We start from the raw sequence: 16,078 nt of genomic DNA on the forward strand, positions 1-16,078 counted from the left end.
AGGAAACAGAATCAGGAAACGGGTAGCCGGGACAGGAGAACGGAGCTTGAATCGGGGATCGATACAAGAAACAGGTCGGGATCAAAACAGGACCCTGAGTCAAAAGTGCTTGCCTTGCATGCGCTGAGTTTCGCAGACGTACTGACCAGGGGTAAACGAGAATGACGTATTTAAATAGGAGGAGGACTAATTAGGGAATGAGTGGCAGCTGGGGCTGAACGAGTGAGCGCAGGTGAGGGCAATTCGCAAATCATGACAAACAGCTACTTTTAAATTTTTATATGTTAACACAAGATCAAATAAAAGCGCTACTGCCCCCTAATAAAATAGAGGTGCAAATGCACTTTATTGTATAACAATATTTGAGTTTTTCCGTGTAGGTTTTACATCAGGTGGTCGTGTAATAGTAGTCTATTGTCTGTGCATCCCTTTGAGACTTATTGTGATTAAGGGCTATACAAATATACATGACTTGAATTGACTTAAACAAATTTGATTTCTTTTAACAGTTGTTCTTGGAACATATTTTTTTTTTTTTATCTATAGGTTTGAAGCCTGAAATATGACCAAAGGTACTTCGGGAGCCTATACTTTTGCAAGGCACTGTAAGACAGTTGCAAAAAGATGCTTTTTGTGGGTATTGGTGGTTTTAGCCAAGAGATGAACTTGAGGGTGCAGTTAGCTGATGAAGCAAGGGGGGTATCGGAAGCGCTGCGGTGCTTCCAGAGAGCTCAGCTGATGTAACCCGAGCGAGTGGCCGAGCGGTCTTTCACGGCAGCGGTTGCCGTTTCCTCTGGAATGCCGCTTCCCAGAGCAGCTTTTCCTCGGAATGACCGCGCATATCTCGTTAGCCTTGTCAGCTACTCTCTAAAGCAAGCAAGACGCTTGAGTGGGCTTTGAGATGGAAATTAGGTACTGGAAGAGTATGAGCAGATTGAATACAATTTTGTTGTTATTGATTACAATGTGCATTGTAGCACAGGTGTCAAACATTCAGCTCACGAGACAATAACGAGAGAAGCATGAGAGAAAAATGAGCTGCATTTTGGTGACATCTCCACTTGATGTCACCAAAGCAACAGGAGTTTTATCTCTTTATCTCTCTCTCTCTCTCTCTCTCTTTCTCTCTTTTCTTTTTCCCTCTTTTTCACTCCCTCTCCTGCCTTTTTTTCTCACTTTCTCTCTCTCTCTTATTGCTCATTCTTTCTTTCAATTTCTATCCGTCTTTCTCTCCTTATTTTCTCTGTTTTGTTCTCGCTCTATATCTCCCTTTTCTCTCCTTTTTTCCATTTTTTTCTCTCTCTAACTATCTTTCTTTCTTTCTTTCTTTCACTCTTTCTTTTTTTCTCAATTTCTCTCACTTTCCTGACTCCCTTTCTCTCTCTTTTTCTTTCTCGAGCCCACTCTTTTTCTTTCTTTTTCTCTCCCTCTTTCACACTGTCTTTAACTCTTTTTCCTTTCTCTTTTACTTTGTTGTCTCTTTCTTCTCTTTTTATCTCCTTTTTTTCTCCCTTTCCCTCTTTATTGTGCTTTCCCGATTTCTTTCATTCCTTCCCCCTTTTCCTTCACTTCAATTCTGCCTTTTTTCTATGTCTCTGTTGTTCTCTCTCTCTTTTATCACTATTTCCTTATATTTTGTTCTATCTCTCTTTCTTTATTTTTCTTTCATTCTCTTACCCTCCCTTTTCTCCATTTCACTCTCTATTTTGCACTTTCACTCTCACTTTTTCACCTTTCTCTCTTTCTTTCTCTCTCTCTTCCTTTTCTCTTTCTCATTTTCCCTCTTTTTCTTTCTTTCTATTTATTTAATCTACTAGTCTGGCCCTGTGAGATTTTATTTCTCGCATCTGCCCACCAGCTAAAATGAGTTTGACACGCCTGCACTCTAGGATAAACATCCATCCATTTTCTGCACCACTTAGGGGCCGGTCACACAGCCGTTTGCGGCTGAATCACGGCTAAAATTTTGCGGGTTTTTTTTGCCCGTGGTTGCCCGGGATGGAAAATGCGCAAAATTGGCCAACCCGCTGTTCATCGGTGGTATGCCCGCAAAACAGACGCCGGCGAATATTCCGCTTCCTCATCGCGTCATTTCTGCGTCATTTTCTCGTGTGGACCACGGGTAAAAATGCTCCCGAGCCGGTGTTGTGCCCAAATCCGACTCCTACGCAACACCCCCACCCCCTCGCGTGAACGCGCATTCTGCTGCGATCGCTTTTGTTGTAAGCGTGCATTGACGTTGGTGACTTTTTCATCCGCGTTAACAAACGCATTTTGTAGAATACGATCGCACTTTATTGTTTAAATAAACGCGTTATATAGAGGATCTCCCAATTGTTATAATTAGCTCGCTTTATAGTTTTAATAAGCGTTTTATATAGAATACGATCGCTTTCGTTGGAAGCGCAGCAGAATGCGCGTTCACGCGAGGGGGGGAGGATTTACCGTTCGATTACGTTCACAACAAAAACAAAGACGGAATGGTTTAAGTTGTATTACATTTCCAACAAATGCAAGACGAAGTGGTTTTGGTTATATGTTCGCCATTACATTCCCTAAAAGTGAGATAAAACGAGGTAAAAGTGGTTGTAGTAGCGAGGGGATGCAAATCTCGGCACCGGGCTGTAGAAATCATAACCGCACAAGACACAGTCCCCTGAAGATCAAGATTTCAAGCTATGGCATCATTTTTATTTTATTATCTTGAAAAGAAATGTCAAGAAATAAAAATGGATTAAGACGAGGTCACTACGCTGACGGGGATCCATGTTCACCCCCTTGACGTCTCGAGCACAACTGACGTGTGCTCGGCATTCGCGCTGTTTATACGCGGAGAAAGGCGTTTGACCGTCACACGCGTAAAATGCTAATTTCACGTAATAACACCGCGATACAGGCGCAGAACATGCTATTACCATGCTCCACCCACGATCACCCGCTGAAATTTCCCGTCGTAAACATGTGTAACCACGCCCTGGCCGCGGCCAGAGCACGTCGTTCCGCGTCATTTCCGCGTCATTACCTCGTGTTGACCACGTGTGCGGCACGCGGTTTAACACGTGCTCAAACTTTTGAGCAGCTCAAAAGTTTTGAGCGCGGCCAACCACGTGAAAATTTCCGACCGCGAGTAAAGCACTGCTCTATCTCGTCTATATGGCGGTCTCAAAACGTCCAACAGCGCCCAACAGCATCTGCTTCACGGCCAGAAATTTCTGGCCGTGATTCAGCCTCAATACGCTCGTGAAAGGCTGTGTACCCTCGCTCTGAAGAATTGAGCAGCGCAAAACTTTGTCGCGCTGCCACCCGCGCGCGAATTTCCGACCTTGTGTTAAGCACCGCTGTATCTCGTCTGAATGGCGATCTCAATGCGTCCAATAGCGTCCGCCTCAAAGGCAGAAATTTCTGGCCGTGATTCAGCCGCAAATGTCTGTGTGACCGGCCCCTTAGCCTCTGTAGGGTCGCGGGGTGCTGGAGCCCATCCCAGCTGTCTTCGGGCAGTGGGCAGGGGACACCCCGAACTGGTTGCCAGCCGGTGGCAGGGCACACAGGGACAGACAATTCGCTCACTCATTCACACCTAGGGACAATTTGCACCGCCAATTAACCTGACATGCATGTTCCTTGATTTTCATGCCCCTTAGAGCTGACCTGTTTTTCGCAAACTTGTAGATTTAATAGAACAATGGAGGCTCAGAGGAGGGCTTGAGGAAAGGATAGAATTCTCTTATCTGAAGACCCCTCTCCCAGGCCTCTTTGCAAGTTCAAAATCCTTTGATGACTTTTCTCCTTTTTTGAGTATCTACTAAAATTTAAAGTTTAAAAAGGGGAAGAAAAAGTAGAAAACAGTGACAACAAGGATCTAGTCGTAGGAAAATATTGCCAAATACGACAGTATTGTGTGAGTGTCTGTGTTCGGGTCTGACTCCTATAACCTGAGGACCCAAACCGGGGTTTCAACTGGACACAGGTGTAGCCAATTATCATACACCTGCACCCAATTATCTAGAACCTTTTCAAAGGACATTTTGAACATTACATGCGGTCGGGTCTTTCTGTAAAGATTTTGGCGAAAGAGACACATGTGGGGGAGGCAGAAACTGCCAACACGGGTTCACAAAACAAGGATAGTATATTTTCCAGAACTAAGACTAAAGTACCAAACCAACAAGTGGGCACAAAGCAACCAACAAAACAAGAAACCTGAAACAAACTAACTCGTCATGAATGTGGATATGAAAATGTCAATGACAGAAGAGCTCAAAATGACAGTCTGCCTTTGGAACACTGCTTGGAGGTACAGGAAATGGTTTACCAGTATAAGGATCTTTATCTTTATCATCAAGTAATTATTGTTGTTAAGGTCCACAATTTTTTTTATATTTTAGGTAAGAACTTATTTTACTATGTGGTTATTTTAGAACAATTTTAGGGGGTTGACTACATGTGACATAGGTTTAAATGCAAATTGTATATATTTTTAAGGGGAATTTATATGAATATCTCTGCCTTAAACTGCACGATCCTTTCATTTGATACTTTTAAATAGTATATATTTTTTTGTCCTGATTGGTTCACAGCTAGTCTTTAGGGTGGAATGGTGATTTTGAACCCTGCATTTTTTTTGGGTGTGTGCTACCTGCTTGTTTTCTTCTACCAAATCAAACAGCCTGTTAGAGATGCTGCACGTCATGTCCAGTCTCTTTCCCGATCTCCATACTGTGCATTACTTTTGGACAGTCAGCATACTTTCCAACGTATTGAAACATGTAGCCAGGATTCTCCCAAGGGACTCTGGCTTATAATGCCCTCACTCAAACTTGATTTTTTTTTCTCTCTCTCTCATGCAGTCTTGTGAGCATGCTGATATTAATGTCTCCTCGGGGGAATGACATCAGAGGTTCTGAAGAGCTTCTTGGCATGGTTACGGTAGTAGCGCGAGCCCAGCGTGGTGAACTCATGTGCTCGGACGGAAAGGCCCTATGCCCAAAGCAGTGTGAAAGTTCAGAGTTCACTTCTGTGCACAATTTTTGGTTGACTTTGCGTCCCATTAACATACTAGTGCAGGGGTCGGTTAGGGCCCGGTCACACAGCCGTTTGCGTCTGTATCACGGGTAAAATTTTGTGGGGTTTTTTGCCCGTGGTTGCTCGCGATGGAAAATGCGCAAAATTGGCCAACCCGCTGTTCATCGGTGGTATGCCCGCAAAACAGACGCCGGCGACTGTTCCGCTTCCTCATCGCGTCATTTCTGCGTCATTTTCTCGTGTGGACCACGGGTATAAAAGCTCCCGAGCCGGTGTTGTGCCCAAATCCGACTCCTACGCAAAAGGAAGGAAGGACCCCAGTGCCCCAAGGACGAATGTGCCAATCACTGTGGTATGGAAACACTAGATCAGGGGTGGTGAACAAGTGGCTCGAGAGCCGCATGCGGCTCTTTGCCAATAAGAATGCGGCTCTTTGCCTCATGATATTTTCTACATACTGCGGCTCTTTGCCTTGTTTCATGTTTAGTTTTTTATTTGTGTGTATTGAGGGTGGACACTTTCATTGTTGTATTGTTAAGAGAGGAGTGTGTTATGGGAAATAATATGTTTTTAATTGTGTGTGTTTGTGTCTGTCTGTCATGGCAGGCCAGTGCGTCGAGTGGCTCTTTGACTCTCACAGTTAAAAATTCCGGCTATTTGTGTCAAACTTGTTCGCCACCCCTGCACTAGATCATACAGTATTAGGTATACTTTTTTAAAAATGTTGTTTGATTTTATATATATATATATATATATATATATATATATTCAGATTCAGATCTACTTTATTGTCATTCTAGTACACGTGTATACAGAACGAAATGTCGATGCATCTGACCCCCACAGTTTCCTTGAATGTACAGATATAAATAATGTTGTATTGTATTTTGGCTACGTATAGTATTTTACCATAGTGCCGATAGTGCAAGAAGAGTAGCTAACCAGATGCGCAAAATGGGCAGTCAGGTTAACAAGTCAGGTACACAGTAACATTAACACTGTAACAATAACGCTGTGATTACAATAGTGCAGAGAGCAATGTGCAAGGAGTGGCAAGCTATAAAAAAAAAAAAAAAAAAAATATATATATATATATATATATATATATAATTTATTTATTTATTTTTTAAAATTAAAATAATAAAATCTTCAGATCGTTTTTTTGATTTTAAGGACTATTTTTTTTCCCATTTTACCAGCGATATACCCAGAGGAAAAAAAAAAAAAATTTTTACAAGTGAAAGCAAAATAATCCCTTAATGGGGCTTAATATGTTTCTTTGCACTGACGTTCACGTTTTGAGTCAAGTTGGCGTTTGGAATGGAAGTGATTGGCAATCTTATTGTCAAGATCAACAATGTCCTCCGTCTGACCCAAGCAAATGAGATCAAATCATTAAATTAATGGCGAACACTAAAATCAATCCCTGAACTCTACTCTTGTGCGTAAGCATGCAGACTAAAAGTCTCCTCGTTCGCGGGCTTTTTTTTGGGGTAAATCATCTCAATGCTTTCCACTGTGTTGTTTTTTGAAATATGCCCATTAAAAATGTTTTTCAACGTATGAGCCTGTGAGGGAGAAAACCAGCGACTAGCGCCCCTAAGAAAATTCTGTGCATGAGAAAGGAGATCCTGATGCGCTCAAGTTAAGATCTTATTTTGCAAAGCATTTTTCAGGTCTGGCAATGAGCTGACATATTTTCTATCAGCAGATGTTGATTCAAAACGTGGTCCGTTGGCGAGGATGCTTAATGCGTCCTGCTGATGGCTCATCATCGTCCGAGCATGATTCACCCTTTCATCACCGTGTAATGATGACTCACCACTTCCGGAATGAGCGTGATAATCTTGTGTAATCTCAAAGGCATGGCCATTGGTCAAAAGCATGATGGAATTAGTTAATAATGAAAATTTTCCCAGACCAATATTCAACTGTTGGATGCTACCAATGTCAACATTAGTTTTAATACTTTGAAATCCTTGAGTTTTACTTCAAATAAATCGTGCTTTTCAGTTTTTCTCGGTTAGTTCCTGTTCTTAAAATGGGCAAGAGACTTTAGAAAATAATATAATTTCTATAGTACCTTTAAGCAGGGGCTTGTATCAGTCCAATACTTGGTTCTGGGACTACCCTTTGCGGAATACTTATTTTAGTTTCTGTTCTTAATAACAACCACGAGACCATATGAAATATAATTATTTGTCTCCGTTGCAAGTACTGCACCTATACACAAGGGCTTGTATCTGCACAGTACTTGGTATAGTTCATTTGCCTCCAAATAATTTTTATCTAAGTTTCTACTCTTATAATGGTCACGAGACAACAGACACAATTATTTTTCCCCACTTTCGCAACTACATTTAAACAATTGCTGGTATTGACCAAATACTTAGTATTAGGACTTTCCCTATGTAGAATGCTCATTTAAGTTCCTGTTCTTATAACGGCCACAAGACAACAATGTTGTTAGTCATCGCAAGTCTGTACCTTTAAACAGAGGCTGGTATCAGCCCAATACCTGCTATCAGGACTAGCCGCCTTGTGGAATGCTTATTTTAGTTCTTGCTCTTATAACGGCATTATTCGCCACATTTGAAGGTACTGTACCTTTCAACAGGGTATCAGCTTAGTGCCTGGTATTGAGACCTACCCTTCGCAGAGTGCTTATTTTAGTTCCTGTTCATAAAATGGCCATATGACCTTAGCCAAAAATTGTATTTATTAATGTTGCAAGTACTGTACAATTTAAACAAGGGCTGGTATCAACCAATACCTGATATCTGTGCCCTTGGTAAAATGCGTATACTCCAGGAATCTAACAAAAACGCTCCAGGAATCTAACAAAAAATTTGATTCTTCCACTAAACCGAGACTGTTTTGTGATCAATTAATCAGATTAATTTAAATAGCGTGGTTAAAGTTAAAGCTTTAATTACAGAGTTGAATCCTTAGTGCGGATGTAGTCCTTGAGTTAAAGCTTAAAAGAAGTTTAAATGCTCGAATTATGGTAGGTTTACAGCGTTGATTGAGAATTTTAAAGCTTTAACTTCATAGTTAAATCTTCAGAGTGGATGTAGTTTTTAATATAAAGCTGTCAACCGGCTGGCAACCAGTTCAGGGTGTCCCCTGCCCACTGCCCAATGATTGCTGGGAAGCGGTGCAGCTAATGAGATGAGATGAGCTGTCAACCGGTTTTAACTCGAGCATTAAAAAAATAATTTGATAGCTTTAAATCCAGAGTTAAACCTTTGGAGTGGATATGGTTCTTGAGTTAAAGCTGTAAAGCTGTTTTAACTTGAGAATTGAAGCCATTTACAGCTTTGATTAAAAACCTTGAAGCTTTAACTTCAGAAGTAAATCTTTAGAGAGTATGCAGTTAAAGATGTAAAGCTTCTTTAACCCGAGTATTAAAATAGATCTGATTATTACATTAGGTGGAAGCTTGTTGTTTAACTTCACAACTAAAACCTTAGAACGGATGCAGTCCTCAAGTTAAAACTTTAAAACAGTTTTAATGCTTGAGTTAAAAACAAATTACAGCTTTGTGTCACGATTGCTCATTGCACTCCCTTGGGCCTGCTCATTTGGCGCCAGCTGTTGCTCGTTGCCTGATTGGTTTCCCTCTTATTTCAACTCAGTGCTCTCACTCCTTGTCAGTCCGTCAACAAACCTCTGCACTTGGAAGACTTGTATTTTGACCCTATCTGGTATCCAGTCTCCAATATCCGATATCGATCCAGTCTGTCTCCTCCTGTCCGGTATCTTGCTCCAGTCACCAGTATCCGGTATCGATCCTGTCTGTCCCATCCTGTCTGGTATCTTGCTCGTGTATCCAGTATTCGGTATTGATTCCGTCTGTCCTGCCCTGTCCGGTATCTTGCTCGTGTATCCGGTATTGTTCCCGTCTGTCCCGTCTGTCCGGTATCAGCTCGTGTATCCTGAATCTGGTATTGATCCCGTCTGTCCGGTATCTGCTCGTGTATCCTGTATCTGGTATCAATCCCGTCTGTCCTGACCGGCTTTGATCTCGTCTCCCCCTGGCTTCCTGTTTTCCCGTGCCTGACTTCTCTGTCTCACCTCTTCTGCCCAGCAACCGCCGAATCGCTGGCGTTTGTGTTCCCGCGCATAACTGCCCCGTTCCCGTAAAATAAAGCTTGAGTGAAAATGTTACACGTCTGGGTCCACCGTCCTTGATTAAAAACTTTGAAGCTTTAACTTCGAAATAGAATCTTTAGAGTGGATGTATCAGGGGTGGCAAACCCGGTCCTCAAGAGCCGCATGTCCTCCATGTTTTTGGAGTCTCTCTGCTCAATTACTTGTGAGTCCAATCACCTGGATCATTATCAAGCTCACACACATCTTGCTAACAGGCTTTAAATTGGCATCACCTGTGTTAAAGCCGAGAACTTCCTAAACATGTAGGACATGTGGCTCTTGAGGACCGGGTTGGCCACCCCTGGTCTAAATGTTCTGCATTTATATAGCGCTTTTCAAGTCAATGAAGACCTCCCAAAGCGCTTTACAATGTGCTTAACACTTTCCCCTTTAACACACTAACTAACCGATAGCAGCATCAGCCATGCAAGCCAACTACCTGCTTTGGGGGGCATTAGGTATTCAGTGTTTTGCCCAAGGACACTTCGACATACAACACGGAGGGGCCGGGAATTGAACCTGCAACGAGCACTTTACCTCCTGAGCCAATGCCACCCCAATTCTGGGTCTCCAACCTAATAATTTCTCTATATTACAGGTGGTTGAAAACACAAAGAAATTACTGTTAAAATGATCAAGTTCCAAGGTTTTGGACAAATTGTCAAAAAAATCTCTAAAAGGTGAATGTATTATAAAAATAGCACGTTTCTGATCAATCAATCAAACTTACATGTCTCTCTCTTACTGATTCAGGCTTAATCTGCCTGATTTATCCATTAGGTGGTAAAAGTTACAAGTTTTGAAATGAATTTTTATATCTCAGTGTGACAAGCCAAATGGTCTTAACACAGCAAGAATCGTTCGTTTCAGGATTGTTTCTCTGACAATAATTCCTTATGTCTTTTTTACATACTTGGTCAATAAATCCAAAGATGAATCATTAAGGCCTCCCATAAAACACCACAAGCATTCATTCAAAACAAAAGGAGCAGTCTTTAAAATTATCCTTTATAAAAATATTCAGTGGTAATGAAAAAAAAAGAAAATGATTGGCGTCCTGGTGGTCCCTTGATATTCCCAAATGAGCATAAAGGCTCAGTGGACAACCAAAGCCAGCATGCGAGCAGCATAAAATGACCAGACCTTTAAGATGATCAGGGACAGGCAAAGTTTAAAACTCTGTATTATGAGTTTCTGGTGCAAAGAGGTCCACTGAACAACATTCATAGCTCAACTTTTTAACTCAACAGTATTCTGTGACATTCACAAATGCCATTGACAACACAATAGGAAAGCTAATATGCTAAGTAGCATACAATAACAAGGTTCACAAGATTGTTTTTGGACAGTCAAGTTCTTGAGCCATGAATTCTGAGTGTCTTGTGGATTATACAGAAGTAAAACAAAATTGGAGGGCTTCTCCTTTTGGTGTAAGAAAGCAATTTGGAGAGCGTCCCGCTAGCTACACGCAAGCATTGGGTGTCCTCAAATGGAGACATATCTCCACTGTGATTAAAGTAAAACTGTCCCTAATGTAGTGGTTACCCACAAGTTATTTCTCCAAGTCTTCCGTTTCGTGGTAAGTGGACCTGGCCTTGGCAAGGTACAGGGTCTGCTGCGGTGGCTTTGAAGAGTTGTTAGCCTAGTTGTTAGCAGTAGACTGGACCAGCAACTCCGCCCTTGCCTTCTCCCAGCCGCTGCCTGGGTCACTTCTGGAACTCGATAATGATCCCACAGGGCACCCGCTGGTGATAACAATTCCCTTGCGCTCTTCTGACTATCCTTAGAATCCAATTTAATTGATGAATACTTTTCAATGTAACATGCTGCTAAAAGCTGGCGGTCACTTTGCTTCCCAGTTTGTTTTTGGAGGCAACACCCGCCCGCCGTATGACTGACAGCTTACACGAGCCTATCAGAGTCGCACACAAAGACACTCACACCCACCCAACACAGAGGGCCCTCAAAGTGCTGTTTAACAGAACACAATGCACAATACAATTATATCAATGACTATAAATCTAAATAAATTCAACTTAAAATCCATGAAGGAGTGACCATACACAAGTCAACTTTCAGTCGTGCGATTTGCTGCATTGGGGACTCGCGGGGTAAAGAAGATGGCATTTAGCATAAGTTCAATTAATTAAACAACACAACGAGATCGGCGGCTGTGGTCGATGAATAGAACGTTTGATTAGAAATTAGAAGGAGTGACGGGCCAAGTCGCTCTAGATGCAAGAGCAACGCTGAGTCATCACTTCCACGCAGGCAGACGAGTGTCTTAATAGTATTGTAGTGCGGATGTGCGTGTGTGTTGGAGTGCTGCTAGAATTACAGAAAAGCAGCCTCAAACGAGTCGTGCCCCTCGAACAATTTACGAGCCTCGATCGAATTTGGCCCTTAAAGCGAAAGGATCCGGACTGACGCTAGCTTGACTTCCGCCTTTCATGAAAACATGTTGAAGAGATTTCTTCCCTCTATTTGAGCAAATGTCTTTCTTGCAAGTACGAGTTAGGGTCTCTCACGCTCTGTTCCAAGGAAAATATCACGAGTGATTCACAGATGAATGCAAGAATTCAGTAAAAGCAAAACTTGCACGTGAATGGCTGCTTTACGTTCTCGCTTCTATCTTTGGCCGTTTTTGCTGCTTCTTCTCCTCTGTTGCTCCAAAGGGGAGCATATTGTCATTTATTTAAAGGAACACTGTGTAATATTTGCCAACTAGATGTTGGTGTATTGTGTAGTCACTGTAGTGCAACCTTTTTTACTGTGTAAAAAAGGTGCTACAAAGCACAAAAAAGAATACAAACTATGGAGAATTAAAGTGACATAACTACACAATTTTTCTCCTCTTTTTTGGCCCAGCCTTCACCAGGTTTTGGGGGAGTACCAGCAACATGGCGGTCAGTGTTTTTTCTTTTTTTATGAATTGAGTCTTTTTTGTCAACTCTAGGAGGCGTTAAACAACTTACAATGTCCCTTCAAAAGGATTATAAAATTAGGCACAGAACATGTAGCGTTCCTCCCCACAATCATGCAAGTATGTTGCAAAATATTCCACGCACCATGGATCTCAAGAAATGTAGTCTCAAAGTCGCCCGATTCGGGTCATATCCAGTAGAGCTGTTACGTCACCGGATGAAAACAAAAACTCGTAATAATGGCGGGTCGCGTTGAAAAAAGAAGGCAAATGTACTACAGCGAATATATAGCGCTTATTTCTGCCTGGAAAGATTGTAACTCTGCTTACCGTGTTGCCGGGAGACTTCTGACTGTTTTGTCTGTGTTGCGTGCTTTGATCTTTAAAAGCTGTGTGAGATAAGTTTACCCGCCGTTGTGTATCGCGTGCGTTCCTTTTTAGCCTTTGCCTTATTTTAGGTAGGTAATTGGGACTTTTCCTTTGTGTTTCTCGCTGTGTGTCTTGCAATTAATATGAAATTGTCTATATTGCTCCCCATTAGTGTCTGGGCTAAAGCTTCCAGTTTTGTTCAGTCCAGGTTAGCCATGTCAGCAGTCGTCTTGCTGGCAAGCCTAGCGGGGACATTTTTCGTTGTAGGTTCCTGCTTACTGCATGTTTTCGGTTGGCCAGCCTTACATTTTTCCGCAGATCGGTCCCGCTTAGCCTTCTCTAGTAACCTGCTTGCTTGCTGTGATGAATTGGTATATTTACGACTGGGTTCGTGTTTATTGCTGTGGCGGTTTTTGTTGTTGTTGGCTCTTGGTTTTCCTGGCTGCTTACTGCATGCTTTTGGTCGGCAAGCCAATATGGCATGGTTAGCCCTGTTTAGCAGCCGGCTAGCCTGACGTGTCCCAGCTGGTTTAGCCCCTCTTTTTCCTATATTGTTGCCAGTTCACCCAATTTTGGCTGCTTGCCATTAGTTGTACCATTGCTGCACCCACCTGCGACACAACGCCTAGACCTTCTCCACAAAAACGACCAAAACTTGGTTTAAAACACTCAAACCCTCTTCAACTAATCATCACATGAATCAATATGGTGAAAGGCTTGCTTGGGTGCTGGTCTTCTTCACCTTGACTTCCTGAGCTGTGACCTCACAGCTCAGGAAGTCGATGACAAGACAGAAGGTCTTCAAGATGCATTATCTTGGAAAATAATGGAACCCACCAATGGAATAAATATATAGATCCATCCATCCATCAGTTGCAAAATATTCCACGCACCATGGATCTCAAGAAATGTAGTCTCAAAGTCGCCCGATTCGGGTCATATCCAGTAGAGCTGTTACGTCACCGGATGAAAACAAAAACTCGTAATAATGGCGGGTCGCGTTGAAAAAAGAAGGCAAATGTACCGCTTATCCTCAGTAGGGTCGTGGGGGTACTGGAGCTTATCCCAGCTATCTTTGGGCAGTGGGCAGGTGACACACTAAATTGGTTGCCAGCCAGTCACAGGGCACACAGAGACGGACAACTTACATGCTCATTCACACCTAGGGACAATTTGGAACGGCCAATTAACCTGCTATGCATGCTTTTGGAATGTGGGAGGAAAAATATGTATTACTTTCTCACATTTTGTGTGTTTTGGAATTTATGTATCCCATTAAGATAGGCTATTGCCTTCCATCCATGAATAGGGACTGAGAAAAACCTGCAGGCGTTGCCATGTTCCAATTGCTAACATTTCAGCTATCTACCCACTTACAAAGAAATCTTGATTCAAGGCAAAAGATAGTTTTTGATTCTCACAATGTGATACTGAATCCTTCATTTAGATCATTTGCAAAACACAAGAACAGCGTTTGTGCCAAAGTCCAACCAAATGTGTCTTGTAAATTTAATACGCCCCAAAGAAGAATCTTGTAAACAAGCTAGCCAAGACACCTAGAGTAAAAAGTCCTGGGAAAATGTTTTCATCATGTGCGCACACTCGAGACTGACAACGGGAAAATCAGAAGACAAGGTACCAGGCCACAGCGACTTATTCGCCTGGTCCTCTTCATTAGCCTACTCTTTGCCAACTTATTACATTTTCCAAGCTTGGATACTCAGTGAGCATGCATGGTGGGTAACTGGTCAGAGTTTTTGCTATCAATGCTTCATTTGTATTATTATTACATTCACAGTCATTTGTGTTTTTATTTACTGCCCCCACAGCGAAATCGCTACAGTCCATTCATAGAGGATGCCACAATTGTATTCATCCATGTATTTAGCCAAGCCATGTAAACAGAAACGCACTAACAGAGGACGCTTTGGGAGTCAATCCTTTTTTAGTTTAGGTAAGTAAAAAGAATGAATCAACCTTAACTATTGTAGAAGGTTAATTGCGGAAAATAATATCTATTTGGGTAAGGATGTTGCTGTTGCTTCGCTCTGGTAATCAGATTACTCGTTTGTTCATAGGCATGCGGTGAAGTTGGTAACACACAGATTTACAAATAATTCAACCTTCTTCATATTCATTTGATAAACAGACCAAGAACTCAATATATAAATTTTAGCATAGAAAAATAACTTTTATTGTCTTACTTTAACTTATGAATGAGGTCTATGTGCTGCTCCTTTTGAAAAGGAGCAATAATAGATAGGTAAGCCCATCCCAACCATCTCCGGGCAGTGGGCAGGGGACACCCTGAACTGGTTGCCAGCCAATCGCAGGGCACACGGGGACAGACAACTCACTCGCTCAGTCACACCTAGGGACAATTTGGACCGGCCAATTCACCTGAAATGCATGTCATTGGAATGTGGGAGGAAACTGGAGTGCCCAGAGGAAACCCACGCAAACACGGGGAGAACATACAAACTCCGCACAGTAAGGCCAGTAGCTGGATTTGAACCCACGCAGGAGGTTCCCACGACCTCAGAACTGTGCCCCACCCGTGCTAAACACTGCGCCGCCGTGCTGCCCATTTGTACATTTTATATTTCTTTATATTAATTTAAATAGATCAGTTTGCTTTTGAAAGGCGCACAATAAAAGCAAAAATGAGACATTGGCTTCCTGTTTTCTGCACTCTAGTTGATATTTAGTTTTGTAGTTTTAGTATGCTAGATGTATTTGTGTAGCATTTTTGCAGTCAGATTTTGTAGTATTCCTGTAGTAATATTCTTGTCGTATCATTGTAATATTTTTGTAGTATTTTGCATGAGTATCTTTTTTTGTATTTCCATAGCAATATTTTTGTACTATTTCCATAGAAACGCTTTTTTTCTCTTTAATCTGTCATATTTTTGTCGTATTATAGTGGTTGTACTTTTGTAGTATTATTGTGGTTGTATCTTTGCAGTGTCATTGTAGTTGCTCTTGTGTATTATTTCTGAAGTAATATGTTTCTATTATAACGTTACTGTAATGGTAATTGAGGAGTATTTTTGTAGAACTATGTTTGACGTTTTCCCAAAGTAGTGGTTTTGTAGTATTTATGTAGTATTCCAAAGTTGTATTTATGTCTCGGTGCAAAGTTTCTGTAGAATTAAAAAAAAATATATTTGTATAAATATATATATATATATATATATATATATATATATATATATATATATATATATATATATATATATATATATATATATATATATATATATATATGTCAAAGCCCGTTTTAAGTTTGCATATGACCATTAGGATGAAACAGAGGAGTCATGGGAGAAGATTTTTTGGTCAGATGAGACCAAATATAACTTTTTGGTCATAATTCCACTAACCGTGTTTGGGGGAAGAATAATGAAGAGTGCAATCCGAAGAACACCATCCCTACTGTGAAGCATGGGGGGTGGTAACATCATGCTGTGGGGGTGTTTTTCTGCACATGGGACAGGACGAGTGCACTGCCTTAAAGAGAGGATGATTGGGGCCGTGCATTGTAAGATTTTGGGGAACAATCTCCTTCCCTCAGTCAGAGCATTGAAGATGGGTCTTCCAACACGAAAA

Source organism: Urocampus carinirostris, chromosome 20 (assembly GCF_059441175.1).
Source record: "Urocampus carinirostris isolate Australia breed hairy pipefish chromosome 20, RoL_Ucar_1.0, whole genome shotgun sequence".
Classification (NCBI taxonomy): domain Eukaryota; kingdom Metazoa; phylum Chordata; class Actinopteri; order Syngnathiformes; family Syngnathidae; genus Urocampus; species Urocampus carinirostris.